The following is a 27193-nucleotide window of genomic DNA, read 5'->3' as shown; positions in this document are numbered from 1 at the left end:
AAGTTTACATGTGTATTGTTAACCTATTGTAATCTGGATGTATCCTCAACACTAAGCATTATTTTATGTTGTCTCTAAGGTCTCTCTCTCTCTCGTCTCCTGTACCTGATCCTCACGCTGCTCTTTAAAGTCTCCTGTACCTGATCCTCACGCTGTTTCAATTGCGGAGGTGCGCGTGCGAGGTCGGGTTGTACCTGATCCTCGCGCTGCTGTTTCAATTGCGGAGGTGCGCGTTCGAGGTCGGGTGGGTGCGTGTGCGAAGGTCTATTCTCAGCTGTGCGCTGCAAGGTGTTTTCTCAGCTCGGAGGTGCATGTGCGAGGATCTAAGGCCAAGTGTGTTTGTCTCTACTGCGCATGACGGCTTCAGACAAACACACTTGGCCTTGGCCTTTTATAATATAGGATAGCTATATTAAATAGTTATTACATAGTTAACTATTTAATAACTACCTAGTTAAAATAAATTCAAATTTACCTGTGAAATAAAACCTAACCTGCTTTACACTAAAACCTAACATTAGAAAAAATAAAAAAAAAACTACCATTACAAAAAATAAAAAAACTACAATTACAAAAGAAAACGAAATTGTCCAAAAAATAAAGATTAATCCTATTCTAATACCCTTAAAAAAACACCCCAAAATAAAAACCCTACTCTAGAACAAACTACCAAGGGCCCTTTAAAGGGTCTTTTTTTGGGGGGGGGGGCTTAAAAGGGCCTTTTGTAGGGCATTGCCCTGAGATAAACAGCTCTTTTACTCCAAAAAAATACAAACACCCCCCTAACACTATACAAACCCCCACCCCCAAACTACCAAGGGCCCTTAAAAGGGCCTTTTGGGGAGCCCTTAAAAGGGCCTTTTGTAGGGCATTGCCCTGAGATAAACAGCTCTTTTGCTAAAAAAAACACCCCCTAAAAATATACATTACACAAAATAACAAACAAATGATCAAAAATTAAACAAAAAATTCCTATTATAATACCCATTAAAAAAAAACACCCCAAAATAAAAAAAAACTTAATCTAGAATAAATTACCAATGGCCCTTAAAAGCCTTAAAATGGCCTTTTGTAGGGCATTGCCCTAAAGATATCAGCTCTTTTATTGAAAAAAAATTACAAAGACCCAATAACATTACAAACCCCCACCTCCCAAACCCACAAAATAAAAATAAAAATATCTAAAAAACCTAAGCTATCCATTGCCCTGAAAAGGGCATTTGCATGAGAAAAAAAGGGCATTTAGCTCTTTTACTGCCAGATCCTAAACTAAAAAGTAAAAACCATCCAATAAACCCTTAAAAAACTTAACACCACCCCTGATAAACCACTTACAGTTTTTGAAGTCCCGCTTGAAGGATCTTCATCCAGTCGGCAAAGTTAACATCCATGTGGCAAGTAGTCTTCATCCAGGTGGCCTCTTCTACCTTTATCCAGCCGGTGTGGAGGGGGTCCATCCTAAAGACATCCGACGCAGAGCATCCTCTTCATACGGTCGCAACCGTACATTGAATCTTCAATGCAAAAGACGTGATTCAAGATGGCGTCCCTTGCATTCCTATTGGCTGAAAAGTTTGAATCGACCGTATGAAGAGGATGCTCCGCGCCGGATGTCTTCAGGATGGACCTGAAGATCAAAAAGGCTGCCTGGATGAAGACTTCTTGCCACCTGGATGAGGACTTTGTTGGCTGGATGAAGATAGAAGAGGCCATCTAGATGAAGACTTCTTGCCGCATGGATGATGACTTCGCCGGCTGGATGAAGATCCTTCAAGCGGGACTTCAACAACTGTAATTGGATCGCCGTGGGTTAGTGTTAGGTTTTTTTAAGGGTTTTTTGGGTGTTTTTTTTTTTTTTTAGATTAGGGTTTAGGCAATGTAAAAGAGCTAAATGCCCTTTTAAGGGCAATGCCCATACAAATGCCCTTTTCAGGGCAATGGTTAGCTTAGGTTATTTTTTTAAATAGTTTATTTATTTGGGGGGGTTGGTTGGGGGTTTACTGTTGGGGGGAGTGTTTGTATTTTTTTTACAGGTAAAAGAGCTGATATCTTCCCACAAAAGGCTCTTTCAAGGGCCATTGGTAGTTTATTGTAGGCTAGGGTTTTTTTTATTTTATTTTGGGGAGCTTTTTATTTTGATAGGGCTATTAGATTAGGTGCAATTCTTTTTTATTTTTGATAATTTGTCTGTTATTTTTCGCAATTTAGTGTTTGTTTTATTTTGTAATTTAGTCACTTTTTTGTAATTTTTAGAGTAGTGTTAGGATTTTTTATTGGTAGTTTAGTTTTATATTAATTGGCAGTTAGTTTAATATTATTATTATTGGGACACTGATATCTTTCAGGAATCCCTGAATATCCCTTGACAAGTATATATTTTTTAGAAGACATCCCAAAGTATTGATCTAGGCCTATTTTGGTATATTTCATGCGATCAAATACAAAAAATCATTCACTTTTTCAAAAAAATTTTCACAAGCTTTCGGTTTCTCACTGAAATTATTTACAAACAGCATGTGCAATTATGGCATAAATGATTGTAAATGCTTCTCTAGGATCCCCTTTGTTCAGAAATAGCAGACATATATGGCTTTGGCATTGCTTTTTGATAATTAGAAGGCCGCTAAATGCCACTGCGCACATACGTGTATTATGCCCAGCAGTGAAGTGGTTAATTAGGGAGCATGTAGGGAGCTTTTTGGGGTAATTTTAGCTTTAGTGTAGTGTAGTAAACAACCCAAAGTATTGATCTAGGCCCATTTTGGTATATTTCATGCCACCATTTCACCGCCAAATACGTTCAAATAAAAAAAAAGTTTACATTTTTCACAATTTTCACATATGCCATCCTTTTGCACAATAGAGTACAGGTATGGCATTGATTTTAGGAACCCGGAGATAATTTTTAGGAACCGGGAGATGGAAAAAGATGCTTGGACACCCAGTACAGGTCGTTCTCCTTCAGTCTTTTTATACTTGGGTCCCTGACCCTAAACAGACACAACAGCATGAAATACCACATATGCCATCCTTTTGCACAATAGAGTACAGGTATGGCATCGATTTTAGGAACCCGGAGATAATTTTTAGGAACCGGGAGATGGAAAAAGATGCTTGGACACCCAGTACAGCTCATTCTGCTTTAGTCTTTTTATACTTGGGTCCCCGACCCTCAACAGGCACAACAATAGAGTACAGGTATGGCATCGATTTTAGGAACCCGGAGATAAATTTTAGGAACCGGGAGATGGAAAAAGATGCTTGGACACCAAGTATAGGTCGTTGTCCTTCAGCCTTTTTATACGAGGGTCCCCGACCCTCAACAAGCACAACAGCATGAAACACCACATATGCCATTCTTTTGCACAATCCAGTACAGGTATGGCATCGATTTTAGGAACCCGGAGATAATTTTTAGGAACCGGGAGATCAAAAAAGATGCTTGGACACCCAGTACAGGTCGTTCTCCTTCAGCCTTTTTATACGAGGGTCCCCGACCCTCAACAGAAACAACAGCATGAAACAACACATATGCCATCCTTTTGCACAATCCAGTACAGGTATGGCATCAATTTTAGGAAACCAGAGATAATTTTTAGGAACCGGGAGATGGAAAAAGATGCTTGGACACCCAGTACATGTCTTTCTACTTTAGCCTTTTTATACGAGGGTCCTGACCCTCAACAGAAACAACAGCATGAAACACCACATATGCCATCCTTTTGCACAATCCAGTACAGGTATGGCATCGATTTTAGGAACCTGGAGATAATTTTTAGGAACCGGGAGATGGAAAAAGATGCTTGGACACCCAGTACAGGTCGTTCTCCTTCAACCTTTTTATACGAGGGTCCCTGACCCTCAACAGGCACAACAGCATGAAACTCCATATATTCCATCCTTTTGAACAATAGAGTACAGGTATGGCATTGATTTTAGGAACCCGGAGATAATTTTTAGGAACCGGGAGATGGAAAAAGATGCTTGGTCGATCCTCCTACTTCAAATTTGGGGCACTGCGTGTGCAATTTACTGTGCCACCAGATATGAGTGGTGTGTTAAGTAGTACTATTCTTAACAGTTTAATCACTGTTATGTGCCTTTTTTTTGGTTTGGGTTTTGTAGCCACAGTGCAGCACCAGAGGCCAGAAAAATTAGGCATGTAAAAATGCCTGAAAAATTAGGTATTGTTGCAGCCGCTGCTGTAGCAGCGGCCAGAAAAATTGATGTTTGTTTGACAGTTAGAAAGTGCCGTAAAACATTGCGGCTTGAACCCTAGTTGTTGGCGGGTAAGTCACGCAAATCATCCGCCATTCGAACATAAAATACAGCAGCATGTGTACCATTTGTAGCCCAAGGCAGCTCATCTCATCAGGCCTTTTTTACTCTAATGTATTGCCCAATGTCAGTCCCTTCGGGATCCATCCCTCATTCATTTTAATAAAGGTGAGATAATCAAGACTTTTTTGACCTAGGCGACTTCTCTTCTCAGTGACAATACCTCCTGCTGCACTGAAGGTCCTTTCTGACAGGACACTTGAAGCGGGGAAGGCAAGAAGTTTGATTGCAAATTGGGATAGCTCAGGCCACAGGTCAAGCCTGCACACCCAGTAGTCAAGTGGTCCATCGCTCCTCAGAGTGTCGAGATCCGCAGTTAATGCTAGGTAGTCTGCTACCTGTCGGTTGAGTCTTTCTCTGATGCTGGATCCAAAGGGCTGTGGCGATGCATAGGAGTTAAAAAGGTCCACATGTCCTCCATCAACAACACGTCTGGAAAGCATCCTGTCCTTGCCGGCGTGGTCGTGGGAGGAGGAGGATTACTTTAATCTCTTCCCCTGTTAGATTCCCATTGTGCTGTGACATCACCCTTATACGCTGTGTAAAGCATACTTTTTAATTTATTTTTGAACTGCTCCATCCTTTCTGACTTGCGGGAATTCGGTAACATTTCAGTAACTCTATGCTTATACCGGGGGTCTATTAGCGTGGACACCCAGTACAGGTCGTTCTCCTTCAGCTTTTTTATACAAGGGTCCCTAAACAGGCACGACAGCAAGAAAGACCCCATTTGCACAAGGTTGGATGTCGAGCTAATCATGTCCCGTTCCTCCTCCTCACTGATCTTACTGAAGGTATCTTCTTCCCCCCAGCCACGTACAACACCACGGGTACCAGATAGGTGACAACAACGAGCACCCTGGGATGCCTGTTGTTCTTGGTCTTCCTCCTCCTCCTCAAAGCCACATTCCTCCTGTGACTCCTCTTCCTCACAATCCTCTTCCTGCATTGCCGCTGGTCCAGCAAGCGATGCTGATAAGGCTGTTTCTGGTGGTGATGGAGACCACAACTCTTCCTCTTCACGCTCATCTACGGCCTGATCCAGCACTCTTTGCAGGGCTTGCTCCAGGAAGAAAACAAATGGTATGATGTCGCTGATGGTGCCTTCAGTGCGACTGACTAGGTTTGTCACCTCCTCAAAAGGACTCATAAGCCTACAGGCATTGTGCATGAGCGTACAGTAACGTGGCAAAAAAAAAATCCCCAGCTCCCCAGAGGCTGTCCTAGCACCCCGGTCATACAAATACTCGTTAACAGCTTTTTCTTGTTAGAGCAGGCGGTCGAACATTAGGAGTGTTGAATTCCAACGTGTTGGGCTGTTGCAAATCAAGCGCCTCACTGGCAGGTTGTTTCGATGCTGGATATCTGACAAGTGCGCCATGGCCGTGTAGGAATGCCTGAAATGGCCACACACCTTCCTGGCCTGCTTCAGGATGTCCTGTAAGCCTGGGTACTTATGCACAAAGCGTTGTAAAATCAGATTACACACATGTGCCATGCACGGCACATGTGTAAACTTGCCCAATTTCAAGGCCGCCACCAAATTACTTCCATTGTCAGAAACAACTTTGCCAATCTCCAGTTGGTGCGGAGTCAGCCACTGATCCGCCTGTACATTCAGGGCGGACAGGACTGCTGGTGCGTAGTGACTCTCAGCTTTCAGGCAAGTCAACCCCAAGACGGCATGACACTGCCGTATCCGGGATGTTGAATAGTATCTGGGGAGCTGGGGGTGCTGTTGATGGGGAGCAAGATGCAGCAGCAGAAGAGGACTCAGCCGATGAAGAGGTTATGGAAGAGGATGGAGTAGGAGGAGTAGAGGAGGTAGCAGCAGGCCTGCCTGCAAGTCATGGCGGTGTCACCAACTCCTCTGCAGAGCCACGCATTCCATGCTTGTCAGCTGTCAGCAGGTTTACCCAATGCGCAGTGCAGATGATATACCTGCCCTGACCATGCTTTGCAGACCAGCTATCAGTGGTCAGATGGACCCTTGCCCCAACGCTGTGTGCCAGACATGCCATTATTTACTTTCGCACAATCGAGTACAGGTTGGGGATTGCCTTTTGTGAAAAGAAATTTCAGCCGGGTACCTTCCACTGCGGTGTCCCAATAGATACAAATCTTTTGAACGCCTCAGACTCCACCAGATTGTATGGTAAAAGCTGGCGGGCTAAGAGTTCAGACAAGCCAGCTGTCAGACGCCGGGCAAGGGGGTGACTTTGGGAAATTGGCTTTTTACACTCAAACATGTCCTTGACAGACACCTGACTGTGGGTAGATGACCATGAAGTGCTACATAAGAGAGACTGAGTGGCGGATGGCTGAGAGGGGGCAAGGAGGACAGCAGTGGTTGACGTGGCTGAAGATGCTGGACCAGGAGGAGGATGGCGGCTTTGAGTTTGTGTGCTGCTTCTACTCATGTGTTCAATCCCTTCGGTGTTTGTGATGTGAGACCATGTGCCTTCGCAAAGCAGTTGTACCTAGGTGGGTGTTGGACTTCCAACAACTCAGTTTCTTTTGGCACAGGTTGCAGATGGCATCGCTGTTGTCAGAGGCAGACACACAAAAAAATGCCACAATGCAGAGCTCTGCGATGACGGCATTCTGGTGGTGGTAACAGCATGCGTTGATTGGCATGCTGTCTGGCTGACCCCGGGTGCTGATGCATGCTGTCTGACTGTGCCACTAGCTCCTTGCGACGACCTCCCCCTGCTTCCAACTCATCTCCTCCTCCTCCTCTCTGTCTCCCCATCTGAACTTTCCCCCTCTTCTTCTTCTCTTCTAGCGGGCACCCACGTGACATCCACGGATGCATCATCATCAACCGCTTCACTTGTATCTGACAAATCAACAAAGGAAGCAGCAGCGGGTACAACATCACCATCATCATCACACCATACGTCTATGTCTGTAATGCTGCCTGACTGAGACATATCACTGTTATCTACATCCTCTGTCAATGATGGTTGTGCATCACTCATTTCTTCCAACTGATGTGTCAATAACTCCTCTGACAGATCAAGTGAAGCAGCTGTGGTGCTAGTGTTGGTGGTAGCGGCAGGTGAGCAAGTGGCACTGGTCACTTGAGAGGTGCCCGCAGCTAAGCTGGAGGTGGATGGTGCGTCAAGGTTAGGAGCGGAAGCTGTAGAAGATTGGGTGTCCTGTGTTAGCCATTCAACTAGATCCTCCTCAGAACTTTTTGCTTTCATGGCACATGGCCTCTGAACACTGTGCATTATTGTAGGGTCAAAGGGAATCACAGCACCACGACCACGATGGCACCTGCGGGGTGGCCTGCATCTGCCTGTCATTTTTTTTTTTTTAAATGTAGACTTACACTACTATTAAACAAAATATGAGTGGTGCCACTGGGCAAGTGGGCACAGTATACGCTGTGAGCCTGACACAAAAAAAGCAGACTGACGTTTCACAATCCAAAAAGTTTATTTTTTTAAATGTACACTTACACTACTATTAAACAAGATATGAGTGGTGGCACTGGGCAAGTGGGCACAGTATATGCTGTGAGCCTGACACAAAAAAGCAGACTGATGTTTCACAATCTAAAAAGTTTATTTTTTTTAAATGTACACTTACACTACTATTAAACAAGATATGAGTGGTGGCACTGGGCAAGTGGGCACAGTATACGCTGTGAGCCTGACAAAAAAAAAGCAGACTGATGTTTCACAGTCAAAAATGTTTATTTTTTTAAATATTTAAACTACTGTTACAACAAATATGAGTGGTGCCACTAACTTGGCAAGTGAGCCTGGCACACATGCTGGCAGGCAGGCAAATGCAATAAGATTACAATAGCAGACTGATGTTTCACAGTCCAAATTTTTTTTTATTTAATATTTACACTACTGTTATAACAAATATGATTGGTGGCAGTAGTTGGCAAGTGAGCTTGGCACACACGCTGGCAGGCAGGCAACTGCAATTAGATTACACTAGCTGAATGATGTTTCACAGTCAAAAAAGTTTTTTTTTTAAATATTTACAATACTGTTATAACAAATATGATTGGTGGCACTAGTTGGCAAGTGGACCTGGCACACACGCTGGCTGGCAGGCAGGCAACTGCAATTCGATTGCACTAGCAGACTGATGTTTCACAGTCATAAAAGTTTTTATTTTAAATATTTACACTACTGTTACAACAAATATGAGTGGTGCCACTAACTTGGCAAGTGGGCCTGGCACACATGCTGGCAGGCAGGCAACTTCAATTAGATTACACTAACAGACTGATGTTTCACAGTCAAAAAAGTTTTTTTTAAAATATTTACACTACTATTATAACAAATATGATTGGTGGCACTTGTTGGAAAGTGGGCCTGGCACACACGCTGGCAGGCAGGCAACGGCAATTAAATTACACTAGCCGACTGAAGTAAAAAAAAAATTAAAAAAAAATTTACACTAAGGTTACAACAGATAAGAGTGGTGGCACTGAGGATGGAAGTAGGCACAGTATATGCTGGGAGCCTGACACACAGGCTGGCACTAGTGGCAGGCTGGCCTGGCAACTAAAATTAAATAACACTAGCAGACTGATGTAAAAGTTTTTTTTTTTTTAAAATTACACTAATGTTACAACAGATTGAAATGGTGGCACTGAGGATGGAAGTAGGCACAGTATATGCTGGGAGCCTGACACACAGGCTGGCACTAGTGGTAGGCTGGCCTGGCAACTAAAATTAAATAACACTAGCAGACTGATGTAAAAGTTTTTTTTAAAAAAAATGTACACTAATGTTACAACAGATATGAGTGGTGGCACTGAGGATGGAAGTAGGCACAGTATATGCTGGGAGCCTGACACACAGGCTGGCACTAGTGGTAGGCTGGCCTGGCAACTAAAATTAAATAACACTAGCAGACTGATGTAAAAAATTTTTTTTAAAAAATTGACACTAATGTTACACCAGATATGAGTGGTGGCACTGAGGCTGGCAGTGGCAGGCTGGCCTGGCAACTGCAATTAGATTACACTAGCAGACTGATGTAAAAGTTTTTTATAAGAAAAAATTACACTAATGTTACACCAGATATGAGTGTTGGAAAACAGAGCAATTAGGCACAGTATATGCTGTGGGCCTGACACACGGGCCTGGTGGAAAATGAAATTAGATTACACTTGCAAAATGATGTAAAAGTTTTTTTTTTTAAATTTGCACTAATGTTACACCAGATATCAGTGGTGGCACAGAGCAATTAATCACAGTATATGATGTGGGCCTGACACACAGGCCTGATGGAAAATGAAATTAGATTACACTAGCAAAATGATGTAAAAGGTTTTTTTTTTTTTTTTTAATTTACACTAATGTTACACCAGATATCAGTGGTGGCACAGAGCAATTAATCACAGTATATGCTGTGAGCCTCACACACAGGCTGACAGGCAGGCAAATGCAATTAGATTTAAAAAAAAAAAACAAAAAAAAAAAACACTGAAGTTCTAGCCCTAAAAAGGGCTTTTTGGGCTGAAGTTCTAGCCCTAAAAAGGGCTTTTTGGGGTGCTGTCTTAACAGCAGAGATTAGATGAGTCCTTCAGGACTGTAGTGGACACTGAATTCACTAGCCTAGCTATCAATTTCCCTATAAAATCACCAGCAGCAGCACTAACCCTCCTCTCACTAAGAATGCAGAATCGTAATGAATCTAAAATGGCTGCTGCCCAGGAGCTGGGAGGGTCTGGGAGGGAGTGTCTGCTGCTGATTGGCTCAAATGTGTCTGAAGACTGTGAGATACAGGGTCAAAGTTTCCTCAATGATGACAATTAGGGGGCGGATCGAACATCGCATATGTTCGCCCGCCGTGGCGAACGTGAACAAGCTAATATCGCCGGGAACTGTTCTCCGGCGAACTGTTCGCGACATCACTAGCTGTCATTAGACCTCAGAGGTTGCAAAGAGAAATCACAAAGAGCTTGATTGGTCGCGTGAATGACGGAGCAGGCATTAGACACTCATTGGAGTGTGTAATGATACATACGGGCCAGCGGATGAACATATCCACTGCCCGTATGCAGCAAAGGCAGGTGGACAGCTTAGCAAGTCAAGAAGCTGTTCGCCCGCTTTTTAGTACATGGGGCCCATAGTAGGTTCCCTTGCTTTTTTAAAGTGAGTTTCCTGGGTCAAAATAATATATCTGCTTTTTTTTATAAAAGTCATTAAATGCAATAAATTATTTTTCAGCTGATTAAAAGCCCTTAAAGTTTTGAGTAGCAACAATTACACTACCAGAATGGTTAGTATTGTACATTTCCACTAAGAAATAGAAAAAAAATAAAAAAAGTATAAAGGAAGAAATAATGAGAGAATAAAAAAATATCAGAAAAAAAAAAGGTTTTACAACCTGGTGAAAGTCAATGCATGGTACAGTAGGAACAGTTTCCTTAACCAGGCATCAAATCTGAGCATACAAATACATTTGTATGACTCATACAAATAAATTGTAAACTGGATCTAAAACCCTGAACTAAACACTATAGAGAGCATATAACATTAAAAATATAGACTAGCATGGGAATATCAATATATATGGTCCCAGTGACATAAGAAGCACACAATAGTTTATGATCTGGGATTTAAAACCTTCAACAAATACTTCTAGCTATAAATAAGGTAAAAAAACATAAGTAACCAAAAATAGTCAGACAACAAAGTATAGATCTTACATGTCTTCTGGGTAAGTACATAATAGAGGCTCCAGATAGGTCTGCTGATTGCTTCCTATGGGAAGGATAGCTTGTATATAAGTGTCAGTCTTCTAATGAGCATAATTAGAAAAAATTCAGGTAGGCTATTGTGTGGACTTGTATCTTGTAGACTTCTTCTTTTTGACATTTCTCCCTACCACTTCACTCTAATTTTAGCTTTGAGATTTAGGAGAAGGGTAAGAAGGGGATGATGGATGAGTCAGAGCAAAATCAACCTTTTTAGAAAGTGGAATGTCAAGTGAGCCACAGAAAGCACTAATATACATCTGATCCAAACACTCCATTTAATAATATTTGTAAGTACCTGTATCCTCACATGGGGTATAGGGTATTGTAAGTGTCCTTAGATGTGTGGTAAAGATGAAAAAGTATTTCCTTTTTGTAATGTTCTTGTAAATAGGTTTTGGAATATTTGAAGTCTGGCTCCCTGATATGTAAAGGACTGTTGAGCTCTGGCATGATTGAATATTTTTTCTCTGTCTAGAAAGTGTCAGAAACAGATTACAATATCTCTCGATGGTTGGGTATCAGTTGGTTTGGGTTTCAGAGACCTATGAGCCCTCCTAATTTTTGGTTTGGTGAAGACAAATGAGATTAATGTTGCTTGAGCTTTGAACATGTTATTAAGTTAGCGCAACACACAGAGAAAGTCCAGCACTCACTTACAAGCTCTCAGCTAAGATTAAAAGCAATGGAAGGGTTAGTTACCGCATTTGGCCAAATGGGACAAACCCAGGTACCACGTCAAGGTCCCTTCCAAAAACCTGGGACCCTAAAACAGCCACACAATGCAATCTCTCAATCCAACAAACTGGGAAAAAGTGAAGGGTGCACAGGCTTATGTAATCACCACAGATATATACAAAACACAGAAGGGCAAACACAAATAGAAGGACCAATGGCACTACTAGTATAAAGTAAGGTATGTACCCCTTTATTTATCTGTTGTTAAAGTGAGCTCAATCGCTCCAATTGATAAAAGGATAATGTGGTGCTTTGTAGTGATTGATAATTGCTACAACTGACAAGAGAGGCAAAGAAGCCCGCACTTGAATAAAGGACTACATGTATAGCAGTCACGGGGTTAAAATAGGTGTAAATGTCGTAAAATGGGTCACTTGTATATACCAGACAACACTAAATACTAGTTAGAATCTTGAATGTGTTCATGTGACTTTTTAACAGTTAAAATATAACTTTTATTATAAACACACAATAAAATAGGAAAGTACCAAGTTAAAACAACTCTTAGGAGCCTATCATAGTGGTACTAATGGGTATTAGCAAATCAAGATGGAGGAGAATACTATGATGAGTTGAGAAGGAGTGCCTGTGGTTAGAAAATAACTCACACGGTTTGTCTTATTACAATAACCATTCAATGTAATAAACCATCTTAATCTTTGCACTCACTATTGTGGAGAAGAAATATTAAGGTATAATTTAGGTACTAAGCATAATAAGTAAATTGATGTATGATGCAAATTTAGCTACTTGTGGTGCTCTGTTTTGCAAGCTGTACTATTAACATTCCCCAATTTTTAGTAGTTAGTACTAGTTGCCTTATCTGCTATCTATGATAAAACTGCAAAAGAGTTCTGTTGAAATTATTCAGAGGTAAACATTGTGCCATGTTATAAATAGCTTATAATGGTAGCTCTCTGTGTGGTTCAGACTCAAATTTCAGATAATACTAGCCCAATTGGTCAACTAGGGTGTTTTTTTTTTTTTAAATTGCTTGCACTGTCAGATTCACAAAAGTTTACATGTGTATTGTTAACCTATTGTAATCTGGATGTATCCTCAACACTAAGCATTATTTTATGTTGTCTCTAAGGTCTCTCTCTCTCTCGTCTCCTGTACCTGATCCTCGCGCTGCTCTTTAAAGTCTCCTGTACCTGATCCTCACGCTGTTTCAATTGCGGAGGTGCGCGTGCGAGGTCGGGTTGTACCTGATCCTCGCGCTGCTGTTTCAATTGCGGAGGTGCGCGTTCGAGGTCGGGTGGGTGCGCGTGCGAAGGTCTATTCTCAGCTGTGCGCTGCAAGGTGTTTTCTCAGCTCGGAGGTGCATGTGCGAGGATCTAAGGCCAAGTGTGTTTGTCTCTACTGCGCATGACGGCTTCAGACAAACACACTTGGCCTTGGCCTTTTATAATATAGGATAGCTATATTAAATAGTTATTAAATAGTTAACTATTTAATAACTACCTAGTTAAAATAAATTCAAATTTACCTGTGAAATAAAACCTAACCTGCTTTACACTAAAACCTAACATTAGAAAAAAGAAAAAAAAAAACTACCATTACAAAAAATAAAAAAAACTACAATTACAAAAGAAAACGAAATTGTCCAAAAAAATAAAGATTAATCCTATTCTAATACCCTTAAAAAAAACACCCCAAAATAAAAACCCTACTCTAGAACAAACTACCAAGGGCCCTTTAAAGGGTCTTTTTTTTTGGGGGGGGCCTAAAAGGGCCTTTTGTAGGGCATTGCCCTGAGATAAACAGCTCTTTTACTCCAAAAAAATACAAACACCCCCTAACACTATACAAACCCCCACCCCCAAACTACCAAGGGCCCTTAAAAGGGCCTTTTGGGGAGCCCTTAAAAGGGCCTTTTGTAGGGCATTGCCCTGAGATAAACAGCTCTTTTGCTAAAAAAAAAACACCCCCTAAAAATATACATTACACAAAATAACAAACAAATGATCAAAAATTAAACAAAAAATTCCTATTATAATACCCATTAAAAAAAACACCCCAAAATAAAAAAATAAAATAATCTAGAATAAATTACCAATGGCCCTTAAAAGCCTTAAAATGGCCTTTTGTAGGGCATTGCCCTAAAGATATCAGCTCTTTTATTGAAAAAAAATTACAAAGACCCAATAACATTACAAACCCCCACCTCCCAAACCCACAAAATAAAAATAAAAATATCTAAAAAAACCTAAGCTATCCATTGCCCTGAAAAGGGCATTTGCATGAGAAAAAAAGGGCATTTAGCTCTTTTACTGCCAGATCCTAAACTAAAAAGTAAAAACCATCCAATAAACCCTTAAAAAACTTAACACCACCCCTGATAAACCACTTACAGTTTTTGAAGTCCCGCTTGAAGGATCTTCATCCAGTCGGCAAAGTTAACATCCACTTCTACCTTTATCCAGCCGGTGTGGAGGGGGTCCATCCTAAAGACATCCGACGCAGAGCATCCTCTTCATACGGTCGCAACCGTACATTGAATCTTCAATGCAAAAGACGTGATTCAAGATGGCGTCCCTTGCATTCCTATTGGCTGAAAAGTTTGAATCGACCGTATGAAGAGGATGCTCCGCGCCGGATGTCTTCAGGATGGACCTGAAGATCAAAAAAGCTCCCTGGATGAAGACTTCTTGCCACCTGGATGAGGACTTTGTTGGCTGGATGAAGATAGAAGAGGCCATCTAGATGAAGACTTCTTGCCGCATGGATGATGACTTCGCCGGCTGGATGAAGATCCTTCAAGCGGGACTTCAACAACTGTAATTGGATCGCCGTGGGTTAGTGTTAGGTTTTTTTAAGGGTTTTTTGGGTGTTTTTTTTTTTTTTTTAGATTAGGGTTTAGGCAATGTAAAAGAGCTAAATGCCCTTTTAAGGGCAATGCCCATACAAATGCCCTTTTCAGGGCAATGGTTAGCTTAGGTTATTTTTTTAAATAGTTTATTTATTTGGGGGGGTTGGTTGGGGGTTTACTGTTGGGGGGAGTGTTTGTATTTTTTTTACAGGTAAAAGAGCTGATATCTTCCCACAAAAGGCTCTTTCAAGGGCCATTGGTAGTTTATTGTAGGCTAGGGTTTTTTTTATTTTATTTTGGGGAGCTTTTTATTTTGATAGGGCTATTAGATTAGGTGCAATTCTTTTTTATTTTTGATAATTTGTCTGTTATTTTTCGCAATTTAGTGTTTGTTTTATTTTGTAATTTAGTCACTTTTTTGTAATTTTTAGAGTAGTGTTAGGATTTTTTATTGGTAGTTTAGTTTTATATTAATTGGCAGTTAGTTTAATATTATTATTATTGGGACACTGATATCTTTCAGGAATCCCTGAATATCCCTTGACAAGTATATATTTTTTTTAGAAGACATCCCAAAGTATTGATCTAGGCCCATTTTGGTATATTACATGCGATCAAATACAAAAAATCGTTCACTTTTTCAAAAAAAATTTCACAAGCTTTCGGTTTCTCACTGAAATTATTTACAAACAGCATGTGCAATTATGGCATAAATGATTGTAAATGCTTCTCTAGGATCCCCTTTGTTCAGAAATAGCAGACATATATGGCTTTGGCATTGCTTTTTGATAATTAGAAGGCCGCTAAATGCCACTGCGCACATACGTGTATTATGCCCAGCAGTGAAGTGGTTAATTAGGGAGCATGTAGGGAGCTTTTTGGGGTAATTTTAGCTTTAGTGTAGTGTAGTAAACAACCCAAAGTATTGATCTAGGCCCATTTTGGTATATTTCATGCCACCATTTCACCGCCAAATACGTTCAAATAAAAAAAAAGTTTACATTTTTCACAATTTTAGGTTTCTTACTGAAACCATTTACAAACAGCTTGTGCAATTATGGCACAAATGGTTGTAAATGCTTCTCTGGGATCCCCTTTGTTCAGAAATAGCAGACATATATGGCTTTGGCGTTGCTTTTTGGTAATTAGAAGGCTGCTAAATGCCGTTTCGCACCACACGTGTATTATGCCCAGCAGTGCAGAGGTTAATTAGGGAGCTTGTAGGGAACGTGTAGGGTTAATTTTAGCTTTAGTGTAGTGTAGTAGACAACCCAAAGTATTGATCTAGGCCCATTTTGGTATATTTCATGCCACCATTTCACCGCCAAATGCGATCAAATAAAAAAAAAAATGTTTCCTTTTTCACAAACTTTAGGTTTCTCACTAAAATTATTTACAAACAGCTTGTGCAATTATGGCACAAATGGTTGTAAATGCTTCTTTGGGATCCCCTTTGTTCAGAAATAGCAGACTATACAGCTTTGGCATTGCTTTTTGATAATTAGAAGGCCGCTAAATGCTGCTGCGCATGACATCACACGTGTATTATGGCTAGCAGTGAAGGGGTTAATTAGGTAGCTTGTAGGGAGTTTGCAGGGTTAATTTTAGCTTTAGTGTAGAGATCAGCCTCCCACCTTAAACATCAGACCCCCTGATCCCTCCCAAACAGCTCTCTTCCCTCCCCCACCCCACAATTGTTCCCGCCATCTTAAATACTGGCAGAAAGTCTGCCAGTACTAAAATAAAAAGTATATTTGTTTTTTTTGCTGTTTTTTTTTCTTTTTTGCATATTTATATATGCTGCTGTGTAGAATCCCCCCTTAGCCCCCAATCTCACGGATTCCCCATCAAACAGTTCTCTAACCCTCCCCCTCTAGCCTAATGGGGGCCATCTTGGGTACTGGCAGCTGTCTGCCACTGCCAGTACCCAGTTTAGTAAAAAAAAAAATATGCTTTAATTTTTTGCCCTTTTCTGTAGTGTAGCTATCCCCCTCCCTCCCAGAACCCTTCGATTACTTTATAGATTAAAAATCCCCCCCTTTTCTCCAAATGTATTATTCAATTTTTCTGTAGTGTAGCGGTTCACACCCGCTCACTCCCCGTGCACGTGCCCGCCGCCCCCGGGCACTCCCACCTCCAATCCCGCCCCCCTCCACATGATCACAGGCCCATTGCAGGCCGCCCACCCGCCTCCCTGCTTTGCTCCCACCCACCAACGATGCTCCGGTGTAGAGAGGGCCACAGAGTGTCTATCACTGCATCGGAGGCTTGTAAAGGGGTATTGCAGGATGCCTCCATATTGAGGCATCACTGCAATACCCTCAGAGCTGCTGGAAGTGGTTGTGATCACTTCCAGCACTCTGTTAGACAACTCACGTACCAGGTACGTCTATTGTCATTAACTGCTTGTTAATGCATGACGTACCTGGTACGTCAGTTGTCATTAAGGGGTTAATTGAATTTAAGATAGGGAAATAGTAATTTTAATATAAAGTTAGGGGGTCATTAGGTTTAGGGGTTACTAGTTTAAATTAGTTTATTTCGTTGTAGGGGGACTTTCGGTTTAGGGGTTAATAGTTTATTTTAGTATATTTCGTTGTGGGGGGCTTGTGGTTTACGGGTTAATAGGTCTATTACAGCAGCGGTGTAGGCGGACGGCAGATTAGGGGTTAATAATATTTAAATAGTGTTTGCAATGCAGGAGGGTGGCAGTTTAGGGGTTAATACGTTTATTACAGTGGCGACAAAGCGGCAGTATAGGGGTTAATATATTTTTTTAGTGGCGGCGATGTCAGGAGAGGCAGATTAGGGGTTACTTAATTTATTACAGTATTTGCTATGCGGGAGGGCCTCGGTTTAGGGGTTAAAAGGTAGTTTATGGGTGTTAGTGTACTTTGTAACACTTTAGTTATGAGTTTTATGTTACAGCTTTGTAGCGTAATACTCATAACTACTAACTTTAGATGGCGGTACGGATCTTGACGTTTTAGGCTGTAATGCTCACTTTTTAGCCAGAATGCAAAACTCGTAATACCGGCGTTAGGGGAATCCTATAAAAAAAAAGCGTAATTTTTATGTGTGCGGGACTGTCGTAGCATTAAAGCCAGCTAATAGGTGTGCGGTACACCTATACCGACAAGACTCGTAGTAGCTGCGGTGCTGTTTTAACGCTGAAAATGCATTACAAGCCGAAACGCAAAACTTGTAATCTCGGTGACTAACTTTTATGCCCCATAAAAAATTAAACCCACCCAAAACAAAAAAAAAACTAAAACCTTTCACTAAAGTTAAATTACAATATCCCTTAAAGGGCCTTTTGTAGGTAATTTCTCTAAAGCGAATACAGCTCTTCTGCATTGAAACAAATTACACCCCCCTCAATATAAGTAACACCCACCACACAAAACAATAAAGCCAAAGTACAAAACCTATTCTAAAAATTAAAATTTATCATAACAAAACTATTCTTTAAAATAAAAAACACCCCAAAAAAGCCCTAACTAAACCCAAAGTTTAAACTCACCAACCAAAAATTCAGCTCCTTTTGATCCAATATTGGGTCCTTTTTATCCAGGTTCCAGGCTTATGGGGCCCATGTTCACCACAATGGAGGCAAACTTCCAGGTGGCCTCTTACACCGCCCCCACTCCGCGTCTTCTATCTTCAGTTCTTCAGTTATCTTCCTAGACCTCTTCATGCGGTCTCCGCCGCACACTGAATTTCATGATGTGCAAAACCCCTTTATATAGGGGTACCGTGTCATCTCTATTGGGTGATTTATAATTAGCCAATAGCAAGAAACTATTTTATTTTAAATTCTTATCATCCAATAGAGTAATGACATTATTTTCTATTGAATGATTAGAATTTAAAATAGTTTCTTGTTATTGCATGAAAAGGAGGGCTCTAGGAAGAGAGCTGAAGAACTGACAATAGAAGGTTATTTGATTTGAATATATCACCACCAGTGCGACCAGTGCCACCAGTGCGATATGTTCAAATCAGCAAAGTGCAGGATGCAAGGAGGGTAGCGGCTATGTTTGTCTTTCTAACATTGCCTGAGGTAGTTAGTGTAGGTGTAGTGCAATTTTTTGAGTGTGCTTACATGGAAACTATTTTTAGTTTCAGTGAGTGCACATTTATGCCGACTTCAAATAGCCCCCTATTAGAAGATTAGAATTTAAAATAGTTTCTTGTGACTGCATGAAAAAGAAGAGCTCTAGGAAGAGAGCTGAAGAACTGACAATAGAAGGCGCAGGGTGGAGGCAATGGAAGAGGCTGCTTGGAAGTCCACTTCCCCTGTAATGAAGATGGGCCCCAGTGAGGTTTTGCCGGCACTCTGGTGGTCAGCCTCCAGTGTTTAGCATATCTCCGTGACACCTCATTTAAACATTGTTTATAATTTTAGTGACATAGCTCCTATAGTTATAATGGGGAGGTTTACTGTTTAGTATACTTTATTATAGTCAGGTAGTTTGCAGACAGTGGGCAGTATGTGGGAGTTAGCTGGGGCATTCCAGAGTGTAGGTTAGATATGATTTAAGTGTTAGATGTATTAGGGACCTAGTTGGGCATTCCAGGGGTGTTAAGGATAAGCGTGACATAGGTGTGAGGGTGGCAAGGCCAGAAAGGCAGTTTCTCATCGGTCAATGTTTTGAATACTGGGGCCATAGTATAAGGGCCATTTAAGGATTATACCTAAATACACTTTAATGAAATAATGGCACACATTTAAAAAGAAAATTATGCTAAATAAATTATGATGATGAATCGAGTGTAAGTAAAATGTTCTGTAGTGCATAAAACTTTAGGTTTAGGTTATTAAATGAAACAGAAAAATTAAATGATTGTCTTCAGTAACACACACACACACATATAAATAAATATATATATATATATATATATATATATATATATATATATAAAATATTATTTTTTTTTTTTTAGAATCAAAGTTTTTTATTGAGGAATACCAGATATACAAGGGTAACATTCAATAAACATTATACATAGAATTGAAAAACGTCACCTCTGAGGTTTTGTCAAACCATAAATCTCTAGCATAACAGGAAGTAATCACAATCTGGCATTACCTCTTTTTCGTTTTATTTCCTATGTTACAACACAGAAAGATGAAAAGTACCATTCACAGTTTAAATATCCAGAACAACTTGTATATCCTATAGTATGGTAGACTGAATACAATATAAAGATGTATTTGGATTCTATGTAAATAAAAAAGGGATATAAGAAAGACTTATAATTATGTATTAACAATTGCGGATAAACACCGCTTATTTGTTCACTTACAATAAGGGTGAACAGTAGCTAAAGGTAAGGGCGGGGGGCGGAGCCCTAAGTGATATTGGAGCTAACGAGCTTCCCAGGTTATTATCATGATGTCTGCTCTCTAGAAGAATACTTAAGTGGAACCCTGATAAAAGTCCCTAGGCCTTTGTGTATAAAAAGAATACAATTATATTCTGGATCAGTTACTCTCAGAAAGAGGTATTAGGATGAATGCACTATGAGATATAGGACAAATGGTAGCATACATGGTATAAGATGAGATATATAGGGGGCTTCTAGATGAGCTCCTCTCCAGGGGAGATGCCACCTAAGGGCGATGAGGGGAAAGGGAGTAGGGGTATGACCCGCAGGCAACCAGTACCGGCGGGAAAGGGAGGAGAGGAGCCTAGCAATAATAAATGATGTGCTCTAGTAATGAGGTGGTGCTGAGTCTGAAGCTACATATCTACTATATCAGGGTTTGTCGGGTATGACAACTATGGACATGTTAAGACCCATTAAAGCCATAGCAAACTGTCTCGGCCGCTGACAGTCCGCTCGTGCATCATAGGGAAATAGTGCAGGGAACCCCAAAGGATAACCATAATGAAATATATATAGAAGAATAGTCTTAACTGATTCCCAGGGATTAAACATCTCTTCATGAATGACAGTATCAGACATCACACATCAACCCCATTCTCCAAGCGTATACAGTTTTGACATTAAACTTATAATTAAACAAACACTACCTAAACAAGAACAATACATTGGAAATGTTAACTCCCTATTCCTCTGCTCGCGCAGAGAAAAAATGGAGCCATGCCTGCTGTGAGGAATCTCTATATGGCAACTTGCAATGGACTAGAAAATAAATACACATCACAGTAGGGAAATTAGTATACGCGTTACATAAGTCTACCTCACGGCCCTCACTTTTTTATGAAATAACTAAATTATCTCGCTCAGCTAGGACTGAATGTAGTAGCAGAAACACTTCATAAGCTGTATCTAATATATCAACCGCTATAAAGTAGAGGACTGGTAAAATAACAGTTTATGTATACATTACTAGAGTTGTACAAGGGGTAAGCATGCGTGATTGTTATGTGCGTCAAAATATAGTAATATAATACAGTTCTATAACCATTTTAGTTAAAAAAGTAATTTGGTCATTAATACTAATACAAAAGTAAGATGCTCTAATTAAGGGGTAAAGCTAAGGTTTCCATACCAACACAGAATAGTATAGGCAGTAACAAGAGTCTTTTATAACTCAGTCCTATTAATGAGCTGTGAACTATTTCAAGTAGTTGAGCGAGGTCTGGGGACAAATATGTTTAGGTCAATACCTATATTGCTAGGGCAAGTTAAAGTACACATCGGGGTATAACATGATAGTATACATCCAGAAAGAAATACTCTTTAAAAAATTTGTATATGTTGACATTGAAGTCCCATATAGAATGGAATTACAAATATTTCAAATCCCACATCCTAGTGGTTTGGTAACAATGAGCAACATTTCCGAGGATTTACCTCAATGATGAACACAGCCACAAAAACCACGTCTATAATGGCTAGCAGTGTAAGTTTAAGTGTAAAGCAAAATAGATTCTAGGTAATAGGATGCTTTGTGCACTATAGCGCCTATGGATGGAAATTTAACTGGGTGATGCCTAAGAACCTGTACATTTCAGAGAGGAGATATCTAACAAGGTGTTCAAGACCAATATTATAGTATAATCATCTCTAGTACATCTAAATGCCCCTAAGGAGAAAAAAAAAAAAAAACCTGAGAGCGAAAAATCTAGAGGAGGTAACATACCACATGAACAAGTTAGTGCAGTACAAGTCACATGTGTTGTGAGAGTTAATCACCTAGAGAAAATAATACAAAACACAGACCTATTCGTCTAGTATTATAAGTGTGCGCTATGAGAGCTAAACGCCTAGAGGGTAATGTAAGGTATAGTTATGCACAGCATTATCTCCTCAAACAAGATATTTTAACTGCAGTAGTAAAGTTAGGTGATATAGGTTATTAATCTTAAGCGAGCTGTCTATATGAGTGACCCTCATCTGGAGGAGATGAAAACTTGAACAGGAGTCTAACTGGATATTGCAGACGCTAGCGCTACCGCATGCATCAATTCAAATTCTTATGTGTGAATTGTTACCGTAGGCTGACTACAAATGGGTAGGGCTCTGTGACACCTTATGAGATATGGGAATCACTGTCTACACCACTGCTGTATAATGGTACAAAATATTAGCTAGAATATTTGAAGAGGACAAATTATTCTGATAACCTGATTTAGGGTGAAGAAAAAGTATAAAATTGAGCATTATGGCCATATGGAGCTATTTCTAGACTGACATGGAGGTATGCTTCTGCCTATAACTTATAGAATAATTGTAGAGCGATGGCAATACTCCAGTGTTGGGGCTGTCTCAGAATGTGCCAAGCCAGGAAGGTAGTCTAAACAATATTATATTTGTGGGATGGTGCACCGCCACTATTAGTACCGGTCTGGGAAGGTTTAAAGTTAGGATAGATTTGGAGTGTTTTAGCAGATTTGTGGGCATGTGGATGTTTGGGGTCAGGCATATGTAAATAAACATAGAATAAATATAATCTTACCCAAACGCCACCTTCTAGGGACAACAGGATATATGGCACTTATAAATAATGGTAGCAACCACATAAACATTCAGTCCCAATAGCTAAGATTTTAAAAAGGAAAACTAAGAAACTAAAATCAACTTGTCTAAACCCTATCTAATATGTCAAGAATTCTAATTAGAGATACATCATATACACCTACAAACAAATAAGATGGGGTATCAGAAACTAACTCAATTGTAGGGGTCAAACTAAGACATGCACAAAAACTTGAGTCACTGGGAGTCAAAGGGAAGGCCCTTGTGGGGTGAATATATCTTTTCTAGCCTACTCCAATTTTAACATAGGCTTGGGGATCTCGGCTAGTCTCTGGGTGAACTCCGCTGGTGAAGTGAATCATCTGCGAGAGGGGGTGATGAGGAGCTTTGCTCTCGTGGAAACAGGGCAGGTCTGCAGTCCGGACCCTTCTCCCCCAAGCTGTAGAAACTTTAGCTAGGATGTGGATCATCGTTACTAATTGTCCACAGTGTTCAGCCGCATCTCCCAGGATCTTGGATGCGGCAGGTGTCAGAGCTGCCCGGGAGCTCAGGTACAGAGAGGAGAAGGTCCGGGGGTGGTATCCGATAATAGATAGGGCAGATCCCATGGAGCCTGACACCACCGCCGTGGTGTGGAGTGGAGCGTCAGAATGTGGCTGCATTAGGTCGCAATTTTCCGGCTTTTGTGAGATGCTGGCTGAGACTCGATCGGACCGTCCCTGCGTGCATCTATGTAGAAGCTGAGCCGGAAAGGTGTCTTCTGTTAACTTTTCCTCAGCGGTGTCATAGAAAGTTAGGGGAGAGACGCCATCTTGAGTGCGTAGCTCAATAAGGGTAGTTTGTAGGCCGTGGAAGTGTCTGTCGGCTTTGCTGCTTATGCCCTCCAGTAGGGAAATAAGGCAGGCTGGAAACTCCTCCATTTTGAGGGTGAAACAAGGAGACTGATATTCAGCTAGGTGGGGTGCCAGGCAGTAGGCTAATCCGTCAGAGGGGTATCTGGCAGTCCTGGTGCCGGGCTTTCTGCCAGAGTTTCAGCTAGCTAATAAATTTCTATGTCGGCAGTTTTATCTTAGGCTTAGATACAAAAACCATGTCCTGATATTATGCCCAGAAGAAGATACACATTATTTAGGCACTTAAAACGCCATAAATTATTATTTTAAATCTCTGCCTTCAGGAGCTCTGTAGTAGGACGTCTTGTTACCTCGGCGGTCGGCTCCGCCCCCCATAAAATATTATTTTAAACATCTGTTCTGTTTCAGGAAACACAATTTTTTTTACACGTCTTTGAGTATATCATGAAACTATTAAAATGGTGATCTGGACATTTCATCTAATGTTTTAGACTATAAAGCCATCTACATATTTTTGCACTTTAAACTAACTGTAGGTAAACATATTTATTTTCTTCACAAAATAAAATCCTTAGAGATATTAACACCTTGTCTTTTTTAACTAAATTGTTTGTTTCAGGCATTTCCTGTTAGCAAAGTACTAATACATAAAACATGAAACATACTAAATTTGTTTTGGAAGCCTTTCTTGTTAAATACTGCAATATTCTTCCTTAGTCATCCAAGCACTGCTCTCTGCCCTTAGCGCTCAAAATGTTCTGTTTTACAAAGGGTGACAATCTTTGCAAAGTCTTCTTAGCAATCGCTTTGGGATTTTAGAGTCTTAGCAAAACATGACAATAACTATAACGTGCATTGATAGTAAACAACAGAACAGAAAACACTTAACTTGCTGTTTGGAAGCCATTTCTGACAGGTATTAACACCCAACCTTTAACCATCTCAAAAGAGTAAAGGGATCAATAAAATATATTAATTAAGTGGACTATGATAAAATCTATTAATAATAAAATAAATGCAGATATATCTGTCCAAAAAAATAATCCTTTAAATTGAGTGTAAGGCAGATAGAATTCTGCCAGTATTTGACAGATTTAATTACATTTCGCACTGATAGTTACACATTTATTTTTTCATATTTTTTTCCAGTTGCAATCGTTAGCAATAGTTAATACAAACTGATAAAATGATGGTCTATAAAGAAAAAATATTTTATGTGTACATTTTCTGAGACATCAGCTCCTACTGAGCATGTGCAAAAGTTCACACTATATATGATTCTGTGATTGGCTGATAGCTGTTACATGATATAAGGGACAAGGTAACATTTATTATGCATTTGTTGAATATAAAGTTCTACTGTATTTAAAGGGACACTAAACACAATTTTTTAATTTAATGATTCAGACAGAGCATGCAATTTTAAGCAACTTTCTAATTTAGTCCTATTATCAATTTTTTTCATTCTCTTGCTATCTTTATTTAAAAAGCAGGAATGTAAAGCCTAAGAGCAGGCCTATTTTTGGTTGAGAACCTGGGTTATGTTTGCTTATTGGTTTGCAAAATGTAGTAACCAATAAGCAAGCACTATTCAGGGTGCTGAACCTAAAATGGGCTGGCTGCTAAGCTTTAAATTCCTGCTTTTTAAAAAAAAGATAGCAAGAGAACGAAGAAAAATTGATAGTAAGAGTAAATTAGAAAGTTGCTTAAAATTGCATGCTCTATCTGAATCATGAAATACAAAAAATTGGGTTTAGTGTCCCTTTAAATACAGTATAACTTTATAATCAACAATTGCATAATAAATGTTACTTTGTCCCTTGTATCATGTGACAGCTGTCAGCCAATCACAAATTTGGGTTTAGCATCCCTTTAATGGTCCTTTGAAAAACTTGTGAATGGTGGAACATCATCTTAAGAAAACAGAAGTAGCTTTAACAAAAAAATACAACTAAAATAAAATATAGAAAGTTAGGATGGATGTAAGATGCTTAAGAGACAGTAAACACTTTGTAATTACAATATTTGTCTGCAGTTTTGCAATAACTTCATATTCAAGGTTAGTGTGAAAGTGTTTACATCTTGTTTGCTGTAGTTGCTTTTTGTATGTATTGGGTACTTGTAAAGCGTGGCTAATCACTCGTAAGGGTCTCAAGGCACTGCACATGTTATCAACCTCGGAAGGATGAAAGGCTGAGTGGACCTCGCCGGGGATTGAACCTGCAACACTTGGGTTGCTACAGAGCTCAGCCACAGTGTCTTAGCATGCTGACCTATTTGTAACCAAACTCAACACCATTTGCATTTTTTTGGATGAACTAATTAATTTGCATTTTTTTGGATGAACTAATTAATTTGCATTTTTTTGGATGAACTAATTCATTCATGTTTCTGGAGTAGACAAGGCTTACCACATTAATTTTGTTAGCAAAATCTCCTTTAATTACACTTGTGAAGTCTGCAGTGTGTATTTTCGAAAGTGAAATATCATAATTTTAAATTACAGGAAGAGGTTACAAAATAAATAATGAAAATAAACTGCAACTTTTTTAAAAACTTAATGGCCGCCGACGTACAGGGTACATTCCCATATCCCCTTATATGACTTGGAATAGTTTAATTCTTGTCTATGTCTGCAAGATCACGCAATATCTGCATGCCTTCGGAAGTCAGGCATGCAGTTCTGACGGCACTAGTAAACCCCTTAATGACCACGCAACATACAAGGTATGTGGGTCATTAAGGGATTAAACCACATATTATGAAACATATTATATTACGATCTTTGTTTACTATAATACTAAGGGTAGTCACTATGAACAGAAAATGGTGTTTGTGCGTGTGCATATGTGTGTTTGTATGTGTATGTTTGTCTGTCCTGTGGTGAAATTAAAAGTCTTCATATTTCAAAGTAAAATTTTAGTTATGGCTTTTAGCCAAATATTTAAATGGACATTAAAGTATTTTTTTATATTAATAGTATATATATATATTGTTACAAAAATACCTCTCTCTTTGTGGATTTTTTCTGGGATAAGCTTAAACACAGTGCTCCAATTATAAAGCTGCAGATGTTCTCTTTCATTTGGGCTGATTACCAGACCATGGGTGAAAGCAGGGTGTAGCGCTGAAATAGTAGATCTATAATGTCCTCGTTGTGATCATGGTGGGACAGGTTTCCCAGTTTGACATCTTGTCCATCCATGCATTCATAAATGGGGGCATGTGTATATTTACATTGCCAAAGTGCACAGAATGTATTCAATGTAATATTGCCTAAAATGTGTCAAGGTGCCAAGAGGCTAATATTGATAATTTGTTCATATTCTTGTTGGTATATACACTTGCAGTTGTTGTAACAACAACTCATAGTCAACGTATTAAATGTGCATCATCTGTGCTATGAATCTATAAAAACCACTGTGATGAGAGTGGGAGGTGACGTTACCGGATGTGGGCGTGGCTTATAGCCGTTATTGTTTATGTCGCAGTTACCAAGTTAGATGTGTTGTACAAGCTGTATACTTCTATTTTCTGCAATAAAATAGCGTTGTACCTTCTATGCTATGTCCTGCATCTATTGACATGGTGTCAGAAGTACTTGCCTGCGCTTCTGTTTCCTGAGTAATGACGATGTTGAAGTTTATCCCACCTGAGCATTTTGATTTTTCTCAGCCTGCAGCTTGGCCCACATGGTGTTAGTGGTTTTAACGCTTCAGGATTGCTTCCAAGCTGGACAAGTGAAGTACAAGTTAATTC

The sequence above is a fragment of the Bombina bombina genome, chromosome 5, assembly GCF_027579735.1.
Source record: "Bombina bombina isolate aBomBom1 chromosome 5, aBomBom1.pri, whole genome shotgun sequence".
Taxonomy (NCBI): Eukaryota; Metazoa; Chordata; class Amphibia; order Anura; family Bombinatoridae; genus Bombina; species Bombina bombina.
The sequence above is the reverse complement of the archived record's forward strand: the minus strand, read 5'-3'. Positions refer to the sequence as shown.